Raw genomic sequence first — 16492 nt, 5'->3', positions numbered from 1 at the left:
GCAAAAGATAGAGAGAGAAAGAAAGAAAAATAGAAAAAATAGAAAAAGATGGAAGGAAAAATATGCTACGACCGCGGTACGATATCGGTGAACATAAATTTTCGCGAGGCGTAGAAAGAGAACAATGCCAAGAAAATTTCGTTTTAACACAATTGCTTCTAGCGATTCTATCGAGTTGCAAAAACCATTTTGTAAAAGTAATTCCTCGAAAAAGAACACGATATATATAATATATATATATATGGCCCATTGGAAAATATAAAAAATCGTGTTCACGTATACATATATTGTACATTTACGTTCCGTAATCTATTAAAAACCGATTAAACTACATGATAAATAGAGCATTAGTTAAAGATCCCAGTTAGGGTGTCAATAAGAACGTTCTGTTGTTAGACTATGCTTATGATAACAAGTCGATCGTGAAACATTTTTTAAATAAAATTAGATCTTATGTAAAGAAAAAGTAAATCTCATAAAGAAATGTTCGTTTTCCCAATAAAAAATTTATATCAATTTCAAAATGTAATCATCTTAAAATATGTTTTTGTTTGCATAAATTCGGATATACAGTATGGGTACGAATACTCCTGGGATTTACTATGTATACATATATTTACAATTATTTTCTCATATCATTAATTATTTAATTACTTTCCTTAAATTTCTCTAATATTTCACGTATTTTCTATAATTATTATAATACAAATCTCCGGTGTATTAAATTCGCGATAATTTAATCTCGATAAATTTTTTGTGAATGGAATCAAGATGACGTCTGGTGTGAAAATAAAATAAAGATGTTACGAAAATTTCGGTGCTTTTGAAAAAATAATGTAAAATGAAAATATAAAAAAGAAGAAGAAGAAGAAAAAAAAATAGTAACACGCAAAAATAGAAACGAATGAGAAAATGAATATCGTCGAGACTAGGGTAATGACAATAACCCATCCTTATTGTTCGAAGTTAAGAGCAAAAGTTTTTATAATAAGTTTCCGTTTACGAGCCACGCATTATAAAACACGAAACAACGGGTGAAATATTTTAATGACTCGTTTTTCTCATATATGTGTATATAGTTTATAATGTATGTACTCTACAAACAATAAGTTTAAAGCACGTTTTCTCTCTCTCTCTCTCTCTCTCTCTCTCTCTCTCTCTCTCTCCCCCTCACTTTCTCTATCTCTTTTCTCTCATTTGTATTTTATATGTCGAAAAAATGACGTCACCATATGCTCGGATTCATAATTATATTTTGCAATGTAGATTCCTCATTATGTGTCGTCCGTAAAGGAAAATTTCTTTACTTTCGACGAAAATTAGTTGGCAAATGTGAATAATAAAAACGAGAAATTAGATTATTCTACGCACGCGGGTAGAAGAGATCACTTTTCAAACTTATTAATATTTTCAATTTTCTTTTCAGCCAACTTAGTGTAGGAGATCACAAAAGAAAGAAAAAAAGAACAAATAAAAAGTAAAACAAAATAAATAATTTAAAAATATTCTCGGATCGAATTTCATCGTAAAGGTCGGTTGACCGCGGGCACTTTTAATTTTAAGAACACCGGTTACCATGCAGTATGTATATCCAAGACGTAAAAACTAGCAAGAGTATTTAGAAAGTTAAGCAAATCAGTACGCCTTGGAAGTGTTTTATTTTTTTTTGAGAGTGGGGGCCTTTTTTTTTTTTTTTTTTTTGAATCGAAAACTTTACCAATCTTCTATGCAAACTTTTCCATTCCTTCCTTTTATTTTCTAACCAAATGAAACTAATTCCGATTTTAATATTTCCTATTTTCATACATTTGTGAGTTAATTTAAGTTTACTTTATAGGTTTCCATGGTATATTTGTTCCGTGTATTCTACATATGGAAATATTATTTTCCATCGTGAAATATGTTCATTTGTTTTAAAATATTAAGAATAAATATATATATATTTTTATATGCACACATTTACATATAAAAATATATAGAATCTTTCCATTTTAATCATGAAAAGGTCCGTCCAGATGTTCTTTAAGAAATTATGTTGATATTTAGGTTATTCGGTCATTGTCAGTTAGATGAATTCATCTGGGTCTTGGAATGTATATTAATATAGAACCAAGACGTGAAATATATACGGAACGTTGTGCGTATGACAAGGATAGAAAGAGGTAGTTCAGACCGTCTCGAATTTCCAACTGCTTTCCGGAACATCATATATAGGTCAAAGAGCAAATACCATATTTCGCTTGAAATCATTCCAAACAAAAAATTCGTCCATTCTCAAAGACCTTTTTAACGTTTTCATATGCATATTTATATATATATCTAACGGGAAAAAAATGCGTTTGTCGTGAGAATTATATATTTTTTTTTTTTTTTTTTTTATTTTATATAACGACAAACGCATTTCTCTTTCGCCGTTAAAATAAATTCATTTGAAAAGAAAAAAAAAAACTACTGGACTTAGGTAATATATATAAAAAATAGTCTCTAGGCAAATGTTTCTATTTGCACGCTGAAATAAAACGAATGATTCGTTTTCTCTCTTTTTTCTTTTTTTTTTTTTTTTTTTGCAGCACGAGTTAATTAACAAAAGAGAGCAAGAGGATGGTAAGAGGGGGTGATGGAAGGGGAGAGAAATATGCAGAGCAATAGAACGATGTGCATTTATTATATCTACGTAAAATGTTTTATGCAAAATATATTAGCAACGTAATTTGTCAGTGTCCTATGATACCAACTCCCATGGTTTATTATTTCATAGAAACATCGAAGACTGTGGAGAAATGAACTTCTCTTAAAGTGTACGACATTAGTCGTAAATTTTGACAAAACTGTATCAAACAAAGTAGATGTACCTATCGGTGTCCCTTTGCAAAATATAAATAGTCATATATCGTCATATATATTTATTGTAATTTTAATTGTCGTTTAAAATGATCGAAGCGTGAACACCGAATCCACTTCGATCATGTTGGATATTTAATTACATTTATATTACGTCATTGACAATAAATCAAAATTATTTGAACAAAAGATACTTGGAACGTGTAGCATAAAAAAAACAAAAACAAAAAAAAAAAAAGGAAAGACAATAACGTTCGAGTATACATTTGAGCATTTTCATTTATATAACAATAATGAAAATAACGAACGGAAATCTTTTTATAAGAATAAAATTGATATACTGAAACAATTCTGATTGATCCAAGTGCACTCTTTGATAATAAATGTTAAACATTCGATGCGATGGTTTATTTTTTTTTTTTTCTTTTAGAAAAATAATTCGTTGAAATAGCACGGGGGCAAATTAAATGGTTATTGCGTATGTACGTTTGTTTAATTCATCTTCCAGGTTTAATCTTCAATGCATTTAAACTGAAAGTCGTGATGTAGGACAGAAATAGGCACGAAAGTTTACCACCTAGATGAGAATCTTACTAGCATTCATCAGGGATGTGTAGATGATGCAACACACATGCGCAAGAAAATAATTACTTTTATTCGGTCGAGAAGACGAATGAAAAGGAAACGGAAACAACTACATAAAGAACGGAGAGAGAGAGAGAGAGAGAGAATGTTGACTAATTACTTTTAGATTGTTAATTAAAGCATTGATTAACTTGAAATCTTTTACAGATGCATACGATAATTACAGTTAAAATATATTTCTCGATATTTCGTGGCTGAGAAAATTTGTTTTGATATATATTAGAATTAAATCTGTACAAATATATGAAGTTTTTTACAAAGTTTATAATTGCATAATAATAATAATAATAATCTTCATTTTTCATAATTAAAAATTCATTTAAGTACGTTCATATTTAAAATAATAAATGTAGTAAAGATTATAATGCGTATGAAAATGAAAATGAAAATCCAACGATTGTTATCATACCAAGAATTCGTTGAACAAAAAATTGCATTTATGTTCCACTTGGTAGAACTTTAAAATCAAAAATAAAGACGTATACCAAACTAAACCATTGATATACCTAAACGATTCTGCCTGCGTATCACCAATATTTGTAAAAGCATATATGCAAAAGGAAAATAGATAGAAAGAGAGAAAAGAGAAGCGTGTACATACATACGTACATACATACATACATGAAAAGAGTAGCACGGTTAAATGAAACATTTCAGGTAAACGAACTCCGCAACACGCGTTATATAGGAAGCTTAACGAAGGATTACAGGAGGATTAGTTTAGATTAAAGTCCCTTTTAATGGATGCTCGTAGTTTCTATGCTAACTGTTGTCCTATATACATATCTCAGTTGTTGGTACTCTCAGGAGAAGCAGGTTTTGTTCTTCCGTCTATTCTCCATCTGCTTCACTTCCTTCTTCTCTCTTCTTCTTCTGTTTCGATATATATGATACCGTCAAAGCCGAAAATCAGTCATTGCTAGTAATTCCTCGTCATTACTATAAATGCAAAGAACCTTCAGACGAAGTCGGAAATAAGACATTTTGGAGAGTTTTTTCTAGGCATCGAATATAATACTTTGATATTCTATAGAATATCAAATTATTATTTAAACAACGTTGAAAAGAATACATTTTCAGACACAGACACACACAGCCATACGATCACACAATATCAGAGATTGCAATGCTGTAAATTGTACAACTTTGCTATTTCTTTGAAAAGTTTTGGTAAATATTTTTTATACTAAAAGTGTGTGAATAGATTTTAATGAAACTTATATTAAATTAAAGTACACTCTTTTGTCTACGCGTAGAATATCATATCGAGTTATAAATTTAGCATGTAGAGTTTAGAAAATGTCAGAGAATGTAATGCTGTAAATTGTGCATCTTTGCAATTTCCTTGAAAAGTTTTAGCAAATCTTTATCTTATTACCATTTCTTATATCAATTTTTATTGTTGATTAAATAAAATTGATTTATTTTAAAGGTCTTTTTTCCCAATAGAAAGATCGACGTTAAGTCACTCGTCGTTAACAAATTTAAATTCTCTCTGTGTAATAAAACAAAACGACGTACTGCATATATATATATATATATATATTTGAATGATCGAATTATAAAAGGGCTCTCGTTTTATGCCCACTCAGCGACGAGCTAAACCATTCCAACAAAAATCCATTCCACTAGTAAAAGCAATGGAAGCAAACGACGATGTCGGAAATACAATCGAAACGGATTGCGAATCTCGCGTTTCGCGTCGGAGCATGAAATTACTTTTGATGATTGTGACATTGTACGCCGAACTGTTCCCGTGACTCGATTAAAATACGATAAGCGAACTTTGAACTATAGAGTCAAAAGAAGAAAATGAAAGTCTAAAGGAATAAGAAGAAATAAAGAAAAAGATAACGATATTACTTTGTTTCTTTTATAATAAAATTTATTTAATTCCAACGTGAGAAAAAAGTGTCGAATCGTTTACTATAACAAAATATTCCTTAAAAAAATAACAAACAAACAAACAACACGAATAAACGTGATTGAAATAAATTACACGAATATTAAAAACTTACGTAAAACAGAAAAAAAAAAACAACTTTATCCTTGTTTTCCTTTCTTTTTTCTTAAACGCGTAAGATTAGATACTTTAATACAGATTTTGTAATGACAAACAACAACAACAACAACAATGACAACAAATACAGATTGCATTTTACGAAGGGTCGTCCGGATATTCGCCTGATTAAATTCTCCATTGTTCCGTAACGAACGGAGTTATATATTCTGTAATTTCTCTGGTCCGATCGATCGAACCATCGGAAGAGAAGGATGCTGGAATATAAGATGGAAACGTACCATGTTTCAAGATATTACGAAGACTGTCGTTCCCAAATGACTTAAGTTCCTCCTCCTTTCCCAATACTCATTGATAGAGAAACATTTCTCATTCCGTTTACCCTACGTTTGATATTACAAGATGCTCTTTTACTATATTTGATACAAATATAACCCGATAGACGTCACTACGACATAAACCTTTCGAGAAATGACTCTAACTACTGATCGCCTCGTAACCACTCACCCCCTCCCATCCCCCGCCCCCCCGCCGCCCTTTCCTACCGATCTTGTAACGTTAATTACGTTGCTTTGGTCTCGATGGGACGCTGCTTTCATCTTGTCTATGTTACTTCTTGAGAAATACATGAAAGGAAATAGAGAGTGTATATATATATATATGCGTGTACTTAGACGATATAGATCGTATGAACTGTTGCGTTATTAATCGAATATTGATTCGTTGAAAATTTTGCGATAATGAAAAGAGAGAGAGAGAGAAAATAAGAAAGAGATAAAACAATATTTTTATTAGAAATTAATCTACATCAAGTATATGATATTTTTTCTGTTCAAACAATAAATTGTATGACAATATACTTGAGAAATAAATAATGTAAAATAGTGAAAAAGAATATAAATATGGATTAGATCCAGAAATAGAAATAATTGATTTTAAGATTTATTTTATATATATATATACACTCTATTAAAATTATTTATATTTTTTTTATTTTTACTTAAATATAATTAATTAAAAAATTAATATTTAATAAATTTAAGTTTTACATAAATTTAAATGTCAATGACAGATGATGATTAATTTGTATAAATAAAATTCTTTATCGAATTATTTGAAATGAAAGAATTCTTCGAGGAATAAATTTGATGGTCGTTAAATTGAAATTATTTTTTAATAAGTTTTCGGAGAATTGTTTTACACGCTGTGGTTTTACAATTAGTCCCATCGTTATAAACACGTTCATGATCGATGAACTTTCGCGGTATCCCACCGAGAAGGGTTCTCCAAGTTCCGTTCCTTTTACTCGCTAAGTCAGCCAACTCTCTAGAGTTATCACGGACGTGCCAAGTTTCTCGGTTTAGTATGACGACATTGTGAACGGATCGAAGCTCCAAACTAATGAATATCGAGGGAGAAGACGAATGTACTACGTGTTATTATTCCGATGACACGACTAAACGAACCGTAGATGAAACTATCGTTATTAATAAGTCACGAAGAAAATTAATAAAGTATTAGAATTATTATTGTACATATATATATATATATATATAAATACAAATAATATATATAATACATCGAAATATATTTATTCATAATTAAATTTAATGTTAAATATATAAATAATAATTAAATAAATTTAAATTTAAAAAAAGAGAGAGAGATTATTAATTAACAAAAATTAATATTATCCAACGTGTTCTACTTTTTCTCCTCGAGAGTTTATCAATTTATATTTTCATTAAAAATGATCGCTGCTACATATTGTTACTAGTAAAAACAACAATTTTATTATCCAGGTTAAAAAATCCAGGACGAGTTTGTAAATACATTTTACAGTTTTTAATTTGTACCATTTTTGTTTGCATCAATTACATATATAAAAATATATATGCTAACATATACTTTTGACCCTTTCCTCTTTACTTATCGTAAGTTAAACTTTGGAATATATATATAAAAAAAAAAAAAAAATGCTTATGCAAAACAAAAATAAGAAGATTGTTTTATTCAACGAAATAAAAATGTATCTGAAATAATTTGACCTGTTAAATATTTTGAATCCAATTGTAATAAATAAGTTGACTTATTATTAAAAGAAAAAAAAAAGAAAAAACATATTATAATAAGAATTATAGTTAATTTAAAGAAATATCTAAGATTGTAATAATAATAATGGACCAACCGATAAATAAGAAATACATTCGCGGTAATACTCAAATAAATACCTGAAACTGTATTAAGTTCTCCTCACGTCTTTGCTTGCTCGTACCTTCTCAATTATGGTTGGCAAAGTAGCTGCTTATTACGCGGTCTGGTGCGTCCGCACGGTTCTCTCCTGATTACTTTTATGGTCGACGAAGCGCTCCGAAGGTGTCCTACTAAAGTACACCCTTCTAATTATTCTCTTAGATACCCCTTACCATCTAAAATATATATCATTCGACCCTTTTCTAAAGGGCCGTTAAACAACAACTTTTCAAATATTCCATCAATAAAGTTTTCACACACATATATAATTATTATATATCATATATAAATATAGTCTTCCTATATTTATAGGAGGATTGAAAAGTTTTGAGCCTATCATAAAGAGAGAGATGCAAATTTTCATCAAGATTTTTATTGATACTTAACAAACGGAAATGATACTTAGGTATATACATATATAATATAAATGTACTGGTGTCTAATACCTATAGACGAGCTGAAAAGTTTCGAATTCAGTATGTGGAAGGCTGTAATAAAACGACCTGCTATTTCGTACGAAATAACAGGTAATTCTGTTACGTGCAACGCCCAATTTATGTGTCGAATCGAGAGAAGAAGAAAAAAAAAAAGGGGGGCCTCGTAGTGTAAAAGGTTTATTCTATAGATACTAAAAAGTAAGTCGAAAGTTTTTTTTAGCGTCAAAAAAAAAAAAAAGAATAAAAACCAAAAAGAAAAAGGTATAATACGTAGAAGTAAGTAAATATGGATGTTCTTTGTGTACACGTGTTCTACTATAGGCTATCAAAATATCGAGCAAAGTAGTAGAAGTAAATTACTTTCCTGTCCAATCGAGTACTATGCCATTTCTTTTTTTCTTTTTTTCCCCATCAAGCGAACTTCACTATGCGAAAGTTAAAGAGTGCTTTGAACGTCCTAGATGTGTATCATCGATACGACCTAACGTATCTTTTTGTCGTTTGGCCTATAACCTAGCATCTCTTTTTCTATCTTTTTTTTTTTCCTTTAGGTATCCCTATTCTATCCTTGATGTACACGTTTGTCGATGATAGGTAAACTGGTCCCGCGTTGAATCGATGTGGTTCATCGATCCTTTAACGATTCCCTTCCCTTTCCTTCAATGTATACACGTGTGTCTATAATTCTAGTCGCTTCGCAAGACAAGATGAATAAAGAGGATCGATTCGTGTCAGTAATTAATGCATTCAATACCGTTGGCTTCTATCAATGATGATTTATATTCGTATTTTGCAAATTATATATTTTAAACGTTTATAACATTGTAGTTATTAATATTTATAAACAACAACAAGAAGAAAAAATATATACGTTAATATCGTTTTATATCGGATCGGGTAAACACGTTATATTTTCGCGAATTAATTAAACAGGACATATTGCAACTCGGAGAAATTCAAAATCACGAAAATCAAACTCATACCAGGGCGATGACCTCCATTCAGAGTAAAAGAGAGAGAGAGAGAGAGAGAGAGAGAGAGAGAGAGAGAGGAATAATACGTATCTCGCATTTAATGTGCGAGCGAGTTGGAAAGGTAAATAGAAATAAAGTAGAATTCAATCCTGTGGGTAGAACGAGGTAGGTACTTCAGCAAATGCATCTCGTATACATATACCAACATCAATGCTAATCTCTGTAATCTGTGTCAATATTAAAAAATCACGAGGATGAACTTGGCGATTAGTTAATTTCAAACATACACGAGAGAAAAAGAAAAACATTAATGAACACGTGAATATGGAATATATTTTTTATAAATAGAAAGAATATTATTATTTTTTTTTTTCTTTTTCTTTTTAAACTAGAACACGCATGTTTTTGAATAGGTTATATGAATAAAAATATTTTATGTTAGTAAAGGTAAATATACGTAATATAACAATTTATAATTTTGTATATATATATATATAAAAAGGGAAAAAGGAAAATGAATAGATTAAATTTCAACGTAGGAAAATCTGGACAGGCGAGAAATAATATTCTCGAATTTATCGACGAAACGAATGTTTACTCGTGGAATAACGAGAATGAACTTTCCCTCTGTCGTAAACACGAAGATCGAAAAGTAGAGGCAGGCGAAGGGAGTAAAGTACCTACAATGTGTACATGCATGCAGCGAAAACTTTGTAGGCAAAAGTAATTTTAGTTTCACGAGCAAACGTAATTGTGTATCAATTATAGAAACTTACTTTATTTTTATCTATATATATATATATATATATATATCCTGAAATGCAGAAATGTTTGTTCAAATTAAAAATGTCAAATGAGAATATTATAGAAAGGAAAGTTGATACGTACATAATATATTATTTTTTTCTTTCTTTCTTTCTTTCTTTTTAACGAGTTTTAGCCAATTAAAATTAAGTCGAGACATTTCTTGAGTATACTTTTGGCCACGATTTTTTTAAGATAAATTAACGGTACTTTTCTTTTCTTTTCTTTTCTTCATTATATTTCCCTCATTGAAATTCCTTTTTTATCTTTCTTTTCTTGTTCAACCACCGTTCTTCTTTCTATTCGTTTCATGATAAAACAATTTTATATTTATCGCACGCATATAATTATAAGTATAATATTACTATATATGATAAAACTAACAAAAAAAAAAAAACACACAAAATAATATAATAAATAAATAATGAATTAATGTGGCCCAATATATATATATAACGCGTAAAATATTTTCAACATAACGATTTTTTTTCAGCTTATCCAACACGTTTGTTTCAGGATTCGCGCGAACTATTTCTAAAGTTAACTTCATCTTTTCTCGTTCGTTACTTTCAAACTCATTTCGTTGATGGAGTAAACGCTATAATTATTCATGATAAATTTATTTCGGAAATGAGGGTGAGTCTTAACGTGAATTTTAACCAAACGAGCATACTCGTAGGAGTCCTTGATGAATTCGTTAACAACGTTTTTAATTATACGGTAATTACGTAATGCAGGTGTATTTAAAAGAAAAAAAAAAAAAAAAAAAACAAAAAAAAGAAGACAAAATTTCTCCAACGTGAGATTTAATGGCCCAAATTGATTTGACGAATTTAATGAATTAAACGTTCACAATGTTACAAATTATACCCCTTATTTATTTTTTCTCTTTTTCTCTTTTTCTCTTTTCCTTTTTCTTTTTCTTACCTTTCTTTTTTATATTATCCTTGATAAAAGTCATTTCGACACGCAATATATCTCGGTTTAACGTTGCTTTTACTTGCTGAAGGAAAGAAAAAGAAAAAGGAAGGATGGTTTATCTCTTTCCACGAAATGAGTGTGTTTATTACGGCTATCCGTGATTCTAACTCAAGAAAGGGTCCTTCCGTGGCAAGATTTCCTTCCCTGGGACGCAAACGTTCTTGTAAGATTTTCCTTCCCTTCCGAGTGGTTTGCATAAAACCAGCAAAACTTAGGGGGAAAAATTCCCGTTTGAAGGACGACCTAATGTCTCCGTGAATAGGGATAATACGATAGAACTATTTTACGATCTATCAAAACGATAGTAAAAATTGAAACTTAAACTTCGATCCTGTAATAAAAAAAAAAAAGGATTCTGATTTACATTAGTAAGTAACGTAAAGAAAAATGACGCATTGGTGGAAAATAATTAACAAAAGAAAAAACAAATAAAAGAGAGAATATGTGTGTGTGAAATGAATGAGATGAATCTATATATGCAATTTTATTGGTGCATTTATACGAATACAAAATAATTGGCAAATAATTTCGAAACATGTGACTTCATAAATTACAATCAAATTTTTATTTTGTCGATAATAATAATTTTATATTTAATAGAATTTTCCCACACTCTTTTTTTTTTTTTTTTTTTATAGCGAATAATTAAAAACACAAATTTTATCCAAGGTCTATCAATACTTGCATTAAATGTAAAAGGTAATAACTTCGAACGCTTGTGTGTGTTGTAAAACATAATTAATTTTTATTTGTATATTATTGATTAAAAAAAAACAAAAAATAGAAGAAAAAACAAACAATAAAGATTTATCGGTGATTCATTAAAGTTAAAAATTTCGAGGTTATTATTGTCAATTATTCCGAATCATATCGTATATTTATTACATTTATAAAAATTGGCCGATCTATCTTTTGTCAAATGTTCATGATTCGACCTTTATTTATTCGTTCACTTGGAGATAAAAAGAAACGAGCCCCGGGCACGATAAGAATTAGACCGAGAAACTCAGTTAAACCATCTACCAAATTCTCCAAGTTCGCTTTGTCTGTTAAAGAAGAAGAAGAAGAAGAAGAAGAGAAATAAGAAAAAGAATAAGGAAAGGTATAGTATAAACTTCGGTTCACTTTTCCTAAATTCTCGCTTTCTTCGTAATTCTAGTAAAGGATCGTATCGCATCGTTGAGACTTCGTTAATTACTTTCATCAAGAGCGTTCACGTTGTCGTGTAAATTTGTAAAAAGTTTTTCAAGTTAACATTTTTCTTAACTATAACTTACTTCGTGACAGTGATTTTTAAACTATCATTAAATTACTGATTGAACAACAAAATATTATTGATAACAAAATTTTAATTCAATTGTAATTATTGTTAACACTAAGAATACAATGATTTTCCCATTTTTTTCTTTCTCATTTCTTTTTTATCATCCGTTTTTTTTATTTATTTAAACGTGTCTTATTTTAGTGTCAACTAGTATTATCTTGAGCTTTTAAACACTTTCGACGAATCGTTTGTAAAGGTATTGTAATTTTATCGACAATTTATTGAGATCAGCATATCAAAGATGTCCGATGCATGCACTTCGAGGAAAGCTCGTTAGTTTCTAGACGAGATTGTGGGCCTCTGTCAGAGACTAGAAGCACAACGACATCAATGGATGATTGAAAAACGACGTTTAGTATTCATACCATCGCAAAATAGCTGTTCTCCGTTAGAGATGAGTGAGGGAGTATTCTCTTATATTTTCATTTTTCTCGCTTTTCCTTTCAATCGATTTAAAAACGTATACCTGCCGAATTGTTCGAACTCTCAAGCTCGAATTTCCTAGTCAAACGCACGAATTAGGATAATCCTGTCTTCGATTGGAACACGACGAACAAATGTATTAGATACTGTATATTTTGTATATTTATTTATTTATTTAAATTTATGATACGTTTTATGGTGCACAAAAATTTAAACAAATATTATAATTCTGATATATCAAAAATTAAATTAATTTTTCATACGTATCTTAAATTGATATTTTTTCGTATTGTGACTTGCATAGAAAATATTATAATTCTGTTAATATAACTAATATTGATTTTCTACGTGAATTTTTTGTTGTTCTTCTAGTTTACGAATAAATAAAAAGAACGATCGAATTTCTTTTATTATATATAGTCAAATGTACGTGTATAAAAAGCGGTTGATCTTTTCTTTTGTATCCAATGTAAGGGAAAAGTACGAGTTCGCGTATCTTTACTTTTTATCGATATTCACTTAAGTATGTTCACTTAGTATAGTAGGGCTTTTATAAAAACGACGGGTAACGTATTTGACTCGTGAAAAAGAAAAATTGACGAGTTAAATGTCGCTCGATAAACGTCGGATTTAAAATAAGAGGTAACCACCGACGCCCTTGCTAAGTAAAAAGAAAGAAAAAATGCGAGAAAAAAAAGCAAGAAGAAATGGAAGTAAAAAAAGGAAGAAGAAGAAGAGAAAAAAACAAATCCGACTAATCCGAGTCCTTGCTTACGTGACGTTAATTGGTAAGGTTCTCTCTCGGTGGAAAAAGGTACGATATTTTTCTTAATGTAAGCGAAAGAAAAAGGGCGGAGAACGAGGCTGAAAAAAGATAGAAAAAGAAAAAGAAACACGTTTCGAATACTATATACTTTTTGCAAGCGTCGTTTTTTTTTTTTTTTTTCGACAAAAATAATGAAACTCATTATATAAACCAATTAACATATAAAAACGATTAATTAAGAAAATAAATGACAATTCCATTGTCATGAGAAGGTTCTACTGAAAAAAAAAAAAAAACAAGAATATCATTATAAATACGAGTTATACAATATGAATAATAGCTCTTTCTTTCTCTCTCTCTCTCTCTCTCTCTCTATCTCTCTTCTTTATCAAGAACAAAAAAGTGTGATTAAAGTTTCGAAATTTGTAGGAAGTTCGAAGACGGTGGTGCATTTGAGGTTGGTGAACCTTTGACCACGTAATGACTAAAAGTGGGTCATTAGGTTTGGTCGGAAGGTTTACAAGCATCGGTTATACGAAGTGCACTGTTACTACAGGGTGGTCACCTTTGAAAGAAGACGCCGAGAAAAGTCAAGCGAAATAGCTGACAGAGTGGAGTGGAGAGGAGAGGAGAGGAGAAAGAGATTAACGCAGAGATATAATACTGTAGCACTTAAAACAAGTATTTGGTGGTTGAAAGGAAAAGTACCAGAGTCAAAGGCAAACTGATTTACACTGTGTGTATACATAGAAAAAGGGGGGACAGAAAGTACCCAGGTTGCTTTGATATACACTGAGGCGTTAACAAAATATACGTATATATATATATGTACGTGTATTATATAATTCGTTAAAGAGAATATCAAAGCTTCTTGGGATTAATACATGAGCGGAAAATCAGAAGGGTATTTCATTAAATGCTATTGAAGTTTTCTTACCCTCCCTTTTGCACCCTCATATTTTCTCTTTCTTTCTTTTCTTTCGCAGCCTTGAGTTAAATATAAAAAAAAAGAAAAAAGAAAAAAAAGGGATGGGCTAACGCAGAAGGGAAATCGTTTTATTCAAAGACGCGCGTGTTGTTACTATAACACTTTATTGAATTTATTATCATCATGCGATTCAATAACATCGCTTAATCATTTCTCCTAACTTTTCATCTCATTTTTCTTTTTTTTTATATATATCTTATATATACGGTATCATCATCATTTTATCAAACGTTTTTTTTTATTAAATTAAAAAAAAATGTTTATCTCCCTATAGAATTTAATAAGTCAGATAAATATGAAATGAATACGGAAAAATGAAAAATGTAAAAATAAAATCGAAACAACGAATCGAGCTGTTATTCGCTGGTAGAAAAAAAGAAAATAAAATTGTTAACGATTAATCGCTACGTCACGAAAATCTTTGAGCTTTGGAAATAAACGAGGATGTTTCTTCCTTTTACGTTTGAAGAGACGTCGCGCTTATCGTGCTTTAAATGGAAATTAGCGAGATTATGAAAATACGTGGGAGATGCCTTAAATACGTTTGTCCTAACTGTCAGCCTGGAAAATTTGTGTTACCTTGTGTTCCCTCTCTTCATCTCTCTTAGTCATTCTCCCTCTCTCTCATTCTATTCCTCTTTTACACACGCGTATGTGTATAACCGTACGTATAACACAAACGTGCAAATACACACGCACACACAGATGCTCAATTCCTTTTAGTCGAAGTGCAGCATCCCAAAGAGAAATCTCCATACCTGTGCCACGGTAATAGTCATCCTTAAAGTACGACCTTGGAATTCATCGGCGCTGAACAGGACGTCTACGAAAACCCACTTTCCTGCCAACTGCTAAAATTGCTCGCGGATAACCCGTAATACGTATCCGCACTGACAAGGATGACACGTTTAACCCTCAAGAGAAAATGAATCTCTCTTTCTCTCTCTTTCTTTCTCTTTCTCTTCTTCTTCTTCTTCTTTCATTTCTAGTGATTTTCCTGATCCATTCGATGGCTTACGATTAATGAGGATTTTCAACTCCTAATCATCCCGGTCTGACTCTAAAATTCCTTTCGGTTGAACAATTTATTTTTTATATAGGAAAAAAAGAAAATTTTAGATAATCGAATTAAAATTGTCCGGAAATAATTGAAATAAAGATAGTTTAATTTAATCGTATATTATCACGTTCGAATATGAATTTTAATTAATACAATTTTTATCAACGTCACACACACACATATTCTATGATCATTTTTGTCTTTCATTCATTGTAATACGCGGTTAAATCGATCGATCGAAATTATAAGATCATATTTATACAGTTAATTATTGTATACAGATCGTGAAACTTATCTGTTAGAAAGTTGTGTATAACTTGAATTTTGTTTTACTGTTGATATACACTTTCATGTGTTTTAGGAAAGAGTAGTTAGGAAGTTACCTTTGCCATAAGGGGATACTGCACGTAAACGGTGCGTCGCTTTCACATGAGTTCTACGTTCAAACTTAACTAGAGCGTTAAAATTGTTTAAACCACGTTAAAAATGTTTTCTACGTGTAGCTACTACTACGTTGCCTAATTATTCTGTTTGTTTAATGAATATAAAACAAGGTAAAAGTAAAAGATTATTCTGATTACGCGATTAGACAAAAAAAAATAATAATTAAAGTTTGTATAGGTTGTATGAATATTTTTTTCTAATTTAAAAAAATCAAAATAAATTGATAAAACGCGATAAATGAAAAATAAATTGATTCCTTCTTTGTGTTAAAACATATCATGTAAACTTACTTATATATAATATTATCCAGTATTACGTATAAACTCAAAAGTATATCCAAGTTATTTCATTTTGTAGATGAAATAACTATTCACGTTAATAGTGTATGTTGGTGGTATGCGTATACAACGAGAAAGGAATTTAAATTGCTTACAAAGATTCCAGATATTATACCCACTTGTAATATCCGTTATCAACGAAACGTGTGGTATCTTGATATAAAAAAGGGAACAGAATCAAGTAGGAAAAGAAT

General features: G+C 30.2%; 1 long non-coding RNA gene across 1 annotated transcript in view; it reads right to left on the bottom strand.

Moving 5' to 3' along the window:
• LOC106792399 overlaps nucleotides 1-7789 on the bottom strand; it is a 25854-nt gene extending 18065 nt beyond the window's left edge. The window contains exon 1 of the long non-coding RNA XR_001382286.1: nucleotides 7738-7789. This is a non-coding gene — a long non-coding RNA (uncharacterized LOC106792399). The remainder of the gene's footprint in view (nucleotides 1-7737) is intronic.
• Nucleotides 7790-16492: the final 8703 nt, after the last annotated feature.

This window comes from Polistes canadensis, unplaced genomic scaffold (genome assembly GCF_001313835.1).
Source record: "Polistes canadensis isolate GaletaPanama2010 unplaced genomic scaffold, ASM131383v1 scaffold_422, whole genome shotgun sequence".
In the NCBI taxonomy this organism is placed as follows: Eukaryota; Metazoa; Arthropoda; class Insecta; order Hymenoptera; family Vespidae; genus Polistes; species Polistes canadensis.
Note: the sequence above shows the minus strand (reverse complement) of the source record. Positions and strands in the feature narration are given on the sequence as shown.